Genomic DNA, 9826 nt, shown 5'->3' on the forward strand with positions numbered 1-9826 from the left:
ATGTCCAAAACTAAGCGTCAGGGCAACCCTCTAGTGTTTGCTTCTCCTTTTATGAATATAAGTGTGAATACTATCACACACAACTATATTTATATTTTTATTGACTTAGTTAATTATGATATAAAATTAATGAGATTAAAATAATGTTTTCATAAAGAAAAGACCCTGGTTTTGGTGGGCCGAACTGATGGGGGCGCCTTTAACTTGGCAAAACACACGTTGAACAAGTGCACGTGGGCCGTCGGTCCAAAACATGGCGTGATGTGGGATGAGGCGAGCAGCTCCCTCGATATATAGCATTGGCGTGCAGAGAAGCTCTCTCCCTTGCCCTCGACCTCTCACTATCTCATGTGTTGGTAGCCTCAGATTGCAAGGAGGTTGTCGCAGACATACACAAGGGCACGGGCGGCCGTTACGCGAGCATTGTTAAAGAGATCATCTCCCGAGGTTCACAGTTTTCAGCATGCTCCTTCATCTTCGAAGGGCGCGAGACAAACTTTGAGGCGCACAGCCTCGCCAAACACACTTTGGGACTCTCTCCGGGACGCCATCTCTGGCTACTTAATCCCCCGGATTTATCTTGTATTCCTATGTATTTGGATATTGATCAATAAATGAGAGTGTGTTTGGACTCAAAAAAAAAAAAGCTCCCTCGAAATATAGCATCGCCCCTCCGACAAACCCTAACCAGGCTAACCCGATTGGCGGCGGCGGAGGGCGGCGGCGATGACGGGGAGCAACGGTCGAGGTTTGTGCGCCCTCTCGTTTCCTCTCCGACCGCCCCTCCGCCACGGATCGCGCGCGCGCTACGGGACACTCTTCCCGGCGGGAGCGCACCACCTTTTCGACCGGTGGCAGAGCGCCGCGCGCCGCTGCCCCCGTCATCCCCGGAGTCGACAGCCAGAACAAGGGAGCAGGTCCTCTGGTTGAACTTGCCCATAGCATCATCCATCCTACCCTTCAACGGTGGTTGCCGATTCCCCACGTTGGGTAAGATGGCTGATGCTATGGATAGCTTCAAACCAGGTTATAGTTGTGACATGCCCTTCGCCACCCCCAAAGTTAGCACGCAGAAGCAGGGAGCCAATCCTCTGGTTCAATTTGTGCATAGCATTAGTCATCCTGCCATTTAAATGTGGTGGTTGTTGCTTTTTTACGCGATGGCTGGTGCTACAGATAAATTCAACCCGATGGTTGTGACATACCCGATTTAAAGTAGAAGCTTCGCTTAAGGTTGAATGAGCCGGCCAACAGGTTGAAGCAGGGAGGCGCAGTCACCTGGTTGAAATTTTCATATATAGCCTGCCATTAAACTATGACAGACTCTTTTTGCAGAATGGGAAGGATGGTTGTTGCTATGGATGAATTCCACCGGATGATACATATTTGACCACCACTGTAAACAGTTTCCCTTAGTTGCTCACAAGGTTATTGCACTTGTGCTGACTCTAGTTTTAATCTGCCTTGCTCTAACTGAATATTCTGTTGTGTAGAATAAAGATAGTTAAACTATAAACCTAATTAACTCAGCCACATACATGCTACTCAGGACCAACATCTTCACTCTATATAACATACGGGGAGTACAAAGGTGATAAAGAGAGGAGAGGAGTCTATTGGATTGAATGAGTAATGTAACTGTTTTCACGTGATTCAAGACTTCCCTGGTGTTTGTACGGTGTCCTGCAACATGGTTATGTATGATGTCTTTCATGTTCTGTTTGCTGTGGTGAATTCTGCCTAGAATTTGTTGCAAAGAACTTGTGGTCATCTACCCTTTTTAGATTTATATAAATTGGCATACTAAAGAAATCTAAATAACCTTTAGATCCATCTAAGATTTTGATTCCCGGTAAAAAGATGTATGGAATTTGTACGGTTCTACCGAAAACTGAAAATTTAAGAGGCTTTTCCATCAACTAAAATTATTATTTAGTCCTGAGCAATGTTTTCTGTTTCTCTAAGGTTGCATCTAGGATACTTTCTTATGTCATGTTTCCGAAGTTTTGAGCATTTTAAACTCTCATATGCATGTTTAGCATTAAAAGGTGCTTGTCATTCACTCTTCTCAGTTCAGTGATGGCCTTCTAAATTAGCACAGAAAAGGAACACTATATTCTTGTTACTTGCCAGTTATTGTAATTTTTTCAAAAGATGTCTTTTGGAAGAGGGTATGCTTGTCAGTTGAACACTTTCATATACCGTATAGTCGATGTAAATTTTTGTTGTTATTTGTCAAAAGATGTAAATTTTTCAAAAGGTTCATCTTTGTTCCAATCCAAGGGCACAACTGGTACAATTCTCAGTTTCTTCTGTGCATGTTACTTTCTATTGTTGTTTTTTCAATTGCTTTCAATTTTGAATGGAGTAAACAAAATCGGTTAGCAAATATACCCTGCATGTTGTGAAGAGTACCATATATCTTTTTCATACAAATTATTGGCATGTACAGCTATTTGCCCGGAAACATTTACCCCACAAAATTGTTGTGTCTCTTTCTCCTTACTTTCATGTATTGTCTGCAGGATTAACCAAGAATTCAACCAGTAAGCTACCGTATATGTATGAATACATAAGCATCTGTTACTTTGGCTACCATTTGTATGATTTGACTTCATTTCCAAAATGATTGATTTCCTTCAGCAGTGGAAGCTTCTCAATGCTGCTAGAGATCGGAATGCGTTCTCCGACATGCCTCTAGGATCCGAGTAATGCTTGCTGCTCTTCCATCTTCGGCAACTTAGTTCCTGCCTTCCTGGGCCATGATGTAGCACCCATATGTCGTATGCTGTAATGGATCCTTTTACCCCATCGTTTCGACCTCTGTTTCGATATGTATGGCTGCTCTGCCATTTTGCATCAAGCGAAATGAAAAAAGGAAGTTGTATTGTGGTTTGTTTGCCCATAACAGATTATCTAGCTCTGAATTAGTTCTGGAATGAATTTACCACTTTCTGTCTTTCTGACACGTTGGCTTCTTCCCTTCGTCTGGATCGAACATTGTAGTACGTCTGAAAGCTTAGTTTGTCAATACTGAAATGCGCGTCTGATTTTCAGTGAAAGGAATGCTAGCACTAAAATCCATAGGCCGTTCAAACAATTTTGGAGGTCAAAGCACCAGTTGTCTAGTGGTAGAATAGTACCCTGCCACGGTACAGACCCGGGTTCGATTCCCGGCTGGTGCACTTCTATTTTTTTTCCTATTTTCATTGGCTTTGTGGCATTTTGAAAGAATTTACACTTTATTCATATAGTAGGAGTACATATTAAAGTTTCCAGCGTTTCGTACGCAAATTGAAGAAACTGTTTGTATTGCGAGTCGATTTCTAAAGCGAGAGACAAAATGAATCAAACTCTTCTTTATTGAGGATTGACGTGCTATTTATACAATGGGAACGGTCGCGACTTCTATTTTTTTTTCCTATTTTCATTGGCTTTGTGTCATTTTGAAAGAATTTACACTTTATTCATATAGTAGGAGTACATATTAAAGTTTCCAGCGTTTCATACGCAAATTGAAGAAACTGTTTGTATTGCGAGTCGATTTCTAAAGCGAGAGACAAAATGAATCAAACTCTTCTTTATTGAGGATTGACGTGCTATTTATACAATGGGAACGGGCGCGTCCCTGATTTGTGGAGGCGTCGCTCCAGGGAACTGTCGTGACTGTTCCTACAATCTTGTACGCAAATTGAAGAAACTGTTTGTATTGCGAGTCGATTTCTAAAGCGAGAGACAAAATGAATCGAACTCTTCTTTATTGATGATTGACATGCTATTTATACAATGGGAACGGTCGCGTCCCTGATTTGTGGAGGCGTCGCTCCAGGGAACCGTCATGACTGTTCCTACAATCCTGGAACTACACGTGACGGTCAGGGAGCAGGGATTATCCCATATAACCGCGAGGGTTATATTTCAACACTTTCACTAATCACCGCTTGATTGTATTATATAGTGTTTTTTAAGCTGGTTGTATTATAGTTCATCATTTGATAAAATCTTCTCAAAAACCCGGTGGGAAAAATGTGAGGGGTAGTGTTTAATATGTTGCCAAAACTTTTTCAAACCCAGTGGGAAAAGTAAGAAGAAATAATGCAACATAGAATAGTTATTGCCTCTTTCAACTCGATATGAGAAATTCATAGAATTTAGAAGATAATAAATATGTCGTATATACTTTCCTAAGAACCCCAGTGGGAAAACATAAAGTATGAAATATGATCTTGCGTTGATATTACCTCATTAAAACCCTTTATAAGAACTTGTAAAGTAAACTCATGACGGGAAAAAAAGTATAATATGATGCTTTGAACACGAACAATTCAGGAAGATACTTCCCTGATTCTTGCAAATTCCAAAGCCATCACATACCAATTCCATGAACATATTTTTAAAATGTAAAACTTGTTAGAAACTTGGTGAACAAATCAGTCACATGATTTGACTTGCAATATACGCAATATATCGATATTGCTTATTATGTAATCTGTTTGCATCCTGGCAACATAAGAACCATTATCTTGAGATAATGGCTGGTGGATGTAACCATGAGGCCTAAGTCGAAGATTCTCATGAGATGTCTATCACACCTAGCAGGAACACAAACTTTGTCTATGATCTGACATAGTACAGATCTGATCGATATATCCAATGATATTGGTGTCCAGATTTCTCTGAAACTGTAAGATTAGAACAAAATGTTTGATGCCTTGAAGATATCAAAAGATATTCTTGAGTCCTAATCGATTATGTGTGGTGGGTCCAATGACACTAGGATATGGAAGTCTATGTCCAGTATCGCATTCCCATCAATCCATGGTCTTAATGGATCTGTCTCTACGTCTACAGAACAAAGCCATAAGAGTTATGGATGCATAAGATTTATCCATGATCATTCTCTCCAATTTAATCGGGATATAGACAACATGTGTACCATAATTTATGAGTGAAGGTGCTTGAGGTTTAACCCAAATCCTTCATCTCAAATTTCATCATTTAGATGATCACACACTTAAAATGTATGGGTAATCATCAGTGTAGGAGTAATCCTTATGTGTAAAGAACTCACTACGTCGGTTGTACTAAAATATGCCGACTACAAATAAGTCATATAATGACTTACTGATTTTACACAATGTATGTTGTGATTTGCTCCTACTTGCCATTGACGGGCGATTGCCGATCGGATCGCCACGTTCAGCGCCAAGGGCGCCATTGCGGTGGCTTGGACCGGGTCGCGGGCTGCACGCCGGTCGAAGATTTAGGTCGTGCGCAACCGCCACCCCCATCCGCGAGGACGAGCGCCGTCGTTGTCTGCGGTTGCCGAGAGAAACTCCATCGTATGTAACCACTGTTTCTGCTGGAGAAGCAGATGCCGCGAGCGAACCGCACGGAGTCAGGGGTCGAGGCGCCGTCGCTTCCGCCGAGGGCGGTATCCGGGCTACACGCGCGGGCCGCCACAACCGCATCGGGATCGAGTGCAGGGGCCGCCATCCCCACGGAGACTGACCGCTGCACCAGAGCGACGTCGAGCATGGGCTCACCTTGCCGTATAGAGCAGTTTGGTCAACCGTCGTCCGTCGACGGTACGTGCCGAGGCCGCTGTTCAGCGCTTGTTTTCCTCCTCTTCTGTCTTCGATGGAATTCGCTCAATGTGAGCGTGCTGATAACGTATCGCGAGTCGATTTCAAGAGCGAGAGACAAAATGAATTGAACTTTTCTCTATTGATGATTGACATACTATTTATACAATGAGAACTGTCGTTAATACAGGGAGCGGAGATTATCCCCTATAACCGCAAGGGTTATATTTCAACAGTATGAATGAGTCGTTTTTAAGGAGTCGCTGAATTAACGACAAAAAAAAAACCTTTTTTAATTTCCCAACTCATACCTAGCTTTTTTTAGTGGAATGCCAAAATTTATTGATCAAACATAATGTTCATAGGTATTTAAATAGGGTCATGAGAAGAAAACTACATGTAGCGATTCCACTACAAACTATCTACGGATGTATATAGACATACTTTAGAGTGTAGATTCACTTATTGCTCTGTATGTAGTCCATAGTGGTACAGACCCGAGTTCGATTCCTGGCTGTGCACTTCCTTTTTTTTTCCTATTTCCATTGGCTTTGTGGCATTTTGAAATAATTTACACTTACTCATACAGTACATATTAAAGTTTCCAGTGTTTCATACACAAATTGAAAAACTGTTTGAGGGAGTCATTTTTGAAGGAGTCATTGAATTAACGACAAAAAACATTTTTTTAGTTTGCCAACTCATACCTACTCCCTCCAGATTTCGACAAGTGACTACATATGGAGCAAAATGAATGAATCTACACTCTAAAATATGTCTATATACATCCGTATGTGATAGTTTATTTGAAATCTTTAAAGGACAAATATTTAAAAACGGAGGGAGTAGATTTTTTTAGGGAATGCCAAACTTTATTGATCAAAGAGAATGTTCACATGTATTTTTTTTCCAATGGTGTTCACATGTATTCAAATAGGGTCATGAGGAGAAAACCACATGTAGCGATCAGGAACGAGTGAAAGGGAAAATTTGCCAAGATTATGGGCTTCAAAATTTGATGCATGCCCTGCAAATACTGTAATGCAACTACTTAACTTCAACATCCTGGATATGATCATCAACAACCTCGTCATCGCTCGCACACTACTTGGGAGGCAGCCTGAAGCTGGCAATGGTTAACCATTACCCGCGTCCCCGTGGGTAATTACTCTATTAGGGGAGGGGTATGTTCTCGCTTTAACGCTCACGGGGAAGTTGGTGGGTCAAATACCTTACCCAGTGTGTAAGACGGGAATAGGGATGGGATAGCATTACCCGTGCATGTTACCGGCCTTACCCGTGAAGGCCTTACATGTGGGCTATAAAATTAGTAGACCCTAGGTAATTCCCACCCTTACCCACCCAAATTTTTACCCCCACCCATTTTGCTAAAAATCCCTAAGAAATTCCTAAGGTAACCACATCATATTGTTTATTATGCTGAAATGCATTTTTTCTACTAAAATGTGGCCGAAGGTTGTTGTTGATTGCATGTATGTGTTTCCCATGGGGATTAAAAACCCGACGGGGATGGGGATGGGAATCTTTTTATTCCCACAGACGGGTATGAGCAGTGGCGAATCTAGAAAAAAATGGAGGGCGGGCTGGGCTGTCTGGATCATGCAAATATGTGTTGGATTGGGCCTGCAAGTAGTTGGGCTGGGCCTTAAAACTAGTAGTAGAAACAAATTTTACAGTGCTGGATGAGGGGCTTGAGCCTGTTAAAGCCCTCCGAGTAGAATCGCCCCTGGGTATGAGGATGAGGACAAGCATGGAAAGGCTGTCGCGGGGACGGAGATGAGAGTCCAATAACAACCTGGGTAATCCCATTGGCAACCCTTAGCCGCCGCCACGACAAGTCTATTGTTCCTCCTCTTTGCCGCCATTAGAGGACGCTTCAGAGGAAACCATGTGGCCGACGACTGCGGCAGGGACCTTCCCGTGGGATAGGTGGCTCTTGGGCACGGTAATGAGCTTCTCGTGGACAGCGGCGGCGGTGGCGCAACGGCGTTCGTGATCGGATCTGGCATGGACGGCTCTGGCTGGTAGCTTCATCGTTGGCGTGGCGATGGGTGCTTGGGCGCGGTGTAGCGTGCCTGAGTGGCCCTAGTTCTTCACGGCGGCGCATGTGTGCCGGGGATGTGTGGCAATTATGCTGGTTGTTCTGATGGGATGATGGGTGTCCTACTCTAGTACACATTCTGGAATGAATCAATCGCTACCTAGAGGCTAGCTTTTCACTTCAGTGCATCCAGTGGCGGAGCCAGAAAAATATTATCAGGAGGCCGAGGGCTGTTAGAACGGTTGAGGAGGGCCAAATCACTAGAAAGTATGTTTTTAGCAGCAAAACACTCGCTAATTGTGCACTGTTCATTAGATGATTAGCAACAAATATGAGATGTTAGGGGGGGCCAGGCCCCTGCTGGTCCCCTTGTATCCCCCACCGAGTGCATCGAGCTAGCAGAAGCTTCATTATCCTCTTGCACTACGGAATCTGACACCCAAAAAAATTGAATCGGTGTGACTCGAGCGGCGGCTCCACGGGGAAACCCACAGTGGGCACACGGGGAGACCCTTAATCACCGCTTTCACAACTTGAATGTGGGGAGGAACGATGGTGGTGTATGTAATATGGAGCTAGGAATGAATACTTATATTTGATCTCCGTTGGCATCTTTGTTCCAACCAGGGCACAACAGGTACAATTCTCATTTCCTTCTATGCATGCATGCTATTTTCTATTGCTTTTTGTTCAATGGCTTTCCATTTTTATGGAGTAAACAAGATTCAATGAAAAAAAAACAAGATTCAATGGCTTTCCATTTTAATGGAGTAAACAAGATCCGGTTAGTAATAGGTACCTATATGTTGTGAAATTTTTCATACATCGTTTTCATACAAATTATTGGCATATACAATATTGCACTTTTGTTTTCTATATAGTTGCATTGCATTTCCATTTAATTGACCAAAAGAAGAAGAAAAGGCGATAACCTACCAACGAAATCGAAAAACTACAAACAAAGACATAAATGGATTGATTTCCTTTAGCAGGGCAAGGCTCTCAACACTGCAGAGATAGGGATCCGAGCCTCGCTTGCTGCTCTTTGATATTCGACCGTTCCATTCCATCTGCCATTTGGCTTTTACTTATAAAGCCAGGATTCAGCCTATCCTCTAGAAGGGAAGTGATTGATAAAAAAAATGTTATTATAATTCAAAGAAATCGTGTGTTCCTTCTGTGCATGTTATTTTCTATTCCTGTTTGTTCAATCGACTTCAGTTTTGAATGGAGTAAACAAGATCAGTTAGCAAGTATGTCCTATATATTGCGAAAAGTATCATATATTATTTTCATACAAATTATTTGCATACACAAGATTGCACTTCTATTTTGAAATACTAGTTGCCTTCACTTCCATTTAACTAACCCAGAGAAGGAAAAAGTGGTAAACTACCAATAAAGTGTTCATGTGATTTGTGCATAAACAAGTCATTTTAACTAAGGATAACTTGATTAACGCAACTGGAGTGGCTCCGGTCGGTGTAGCTTTTGTGATAGAGATGAAACAATCAAGCACCTCTTTCTCGGGTGTCCTATGACAAAAATTCTTTGGCAATCAGTGAACATAGCCTTTAATATTACTCCTCTACATAATATTAACACGTTATTTGGAACGTGGTTGGATGGGATTGAGCCCCAAACAGCAAGACACATTCGTGTAGGAGTATGTGCATTATTATGGGCTATCTGGAACTGTAGAAATGATTTTGTCTTTAACAGAATATCAAATACTCATTTTTGCAGGTTATATTCCGAGCCAATGCGTTGATCCGTATGTGGTCATTACTCACTCCGACGGAGGCCAGAAAGCATTTGGTTACTGGATCTATCCGATGGGAGATGGTAGCACGGAATATTTTTCAGCCGGTTTGGATGGCGGTCATGTAATAGGATAGGCAATTAGTTTTCCTGTCTTTCTCTTGCCGGCCGCCTGTGCTTTTGTTTTTGCTCCTTAGCTCTCTTTGAGCATCTTTGTTTGAGACTTTTAGACTTGTGTTGAACCTATTTGCTTGTTTAATAAAGGTGGCCGTATGCATCTCTCTGATGCAGAGGCCGGGATGTCCCCCTTTTTTTAAAAAAAAGCAAAAGAAACTTATTGCACAGCCAAGCAACCCACCCCACACAGAGATGTTTTTAAGATCACCTTCAAAAACAGATACTGCAGGAAAAGATCCTA

General features: G+C 42.2%; 1 non-coding gene across 1 annotated transcript; it reads left to right on the forward strand.

Annotated features, from left to right (window-relative positions):
* The first annotated feature begins 3114 nt into the window (after positions 1 to 3114).
* Positions 3115 to 3185, forward strand: TRNAG-GCC (transfer RNA glycine (anticodon GCC)). The gene has a single exon. It is a non-coding gene; the product is annotated as a tRNA-Gly (tRNA).
* Positions 3186 to 9826: the final 6641 nt, after the last annotated feature.

This window comes from Triticum aestivum, chromosome 5A, assembly GCF_018294505.1.
Source record: "Triticum aestivum cultivar Chinese Spring chromosome 5A, IWGSC CS RefSeq v2.1, whole genome shotgun sequence".
NCBI classification, from domain to species: domain Eukaryota; kingdom Viridiplantae; phylum Streptophyta; class Magnoliopsida; order Poales; family Poaceae; genus Triticum; species Triticum aestivum.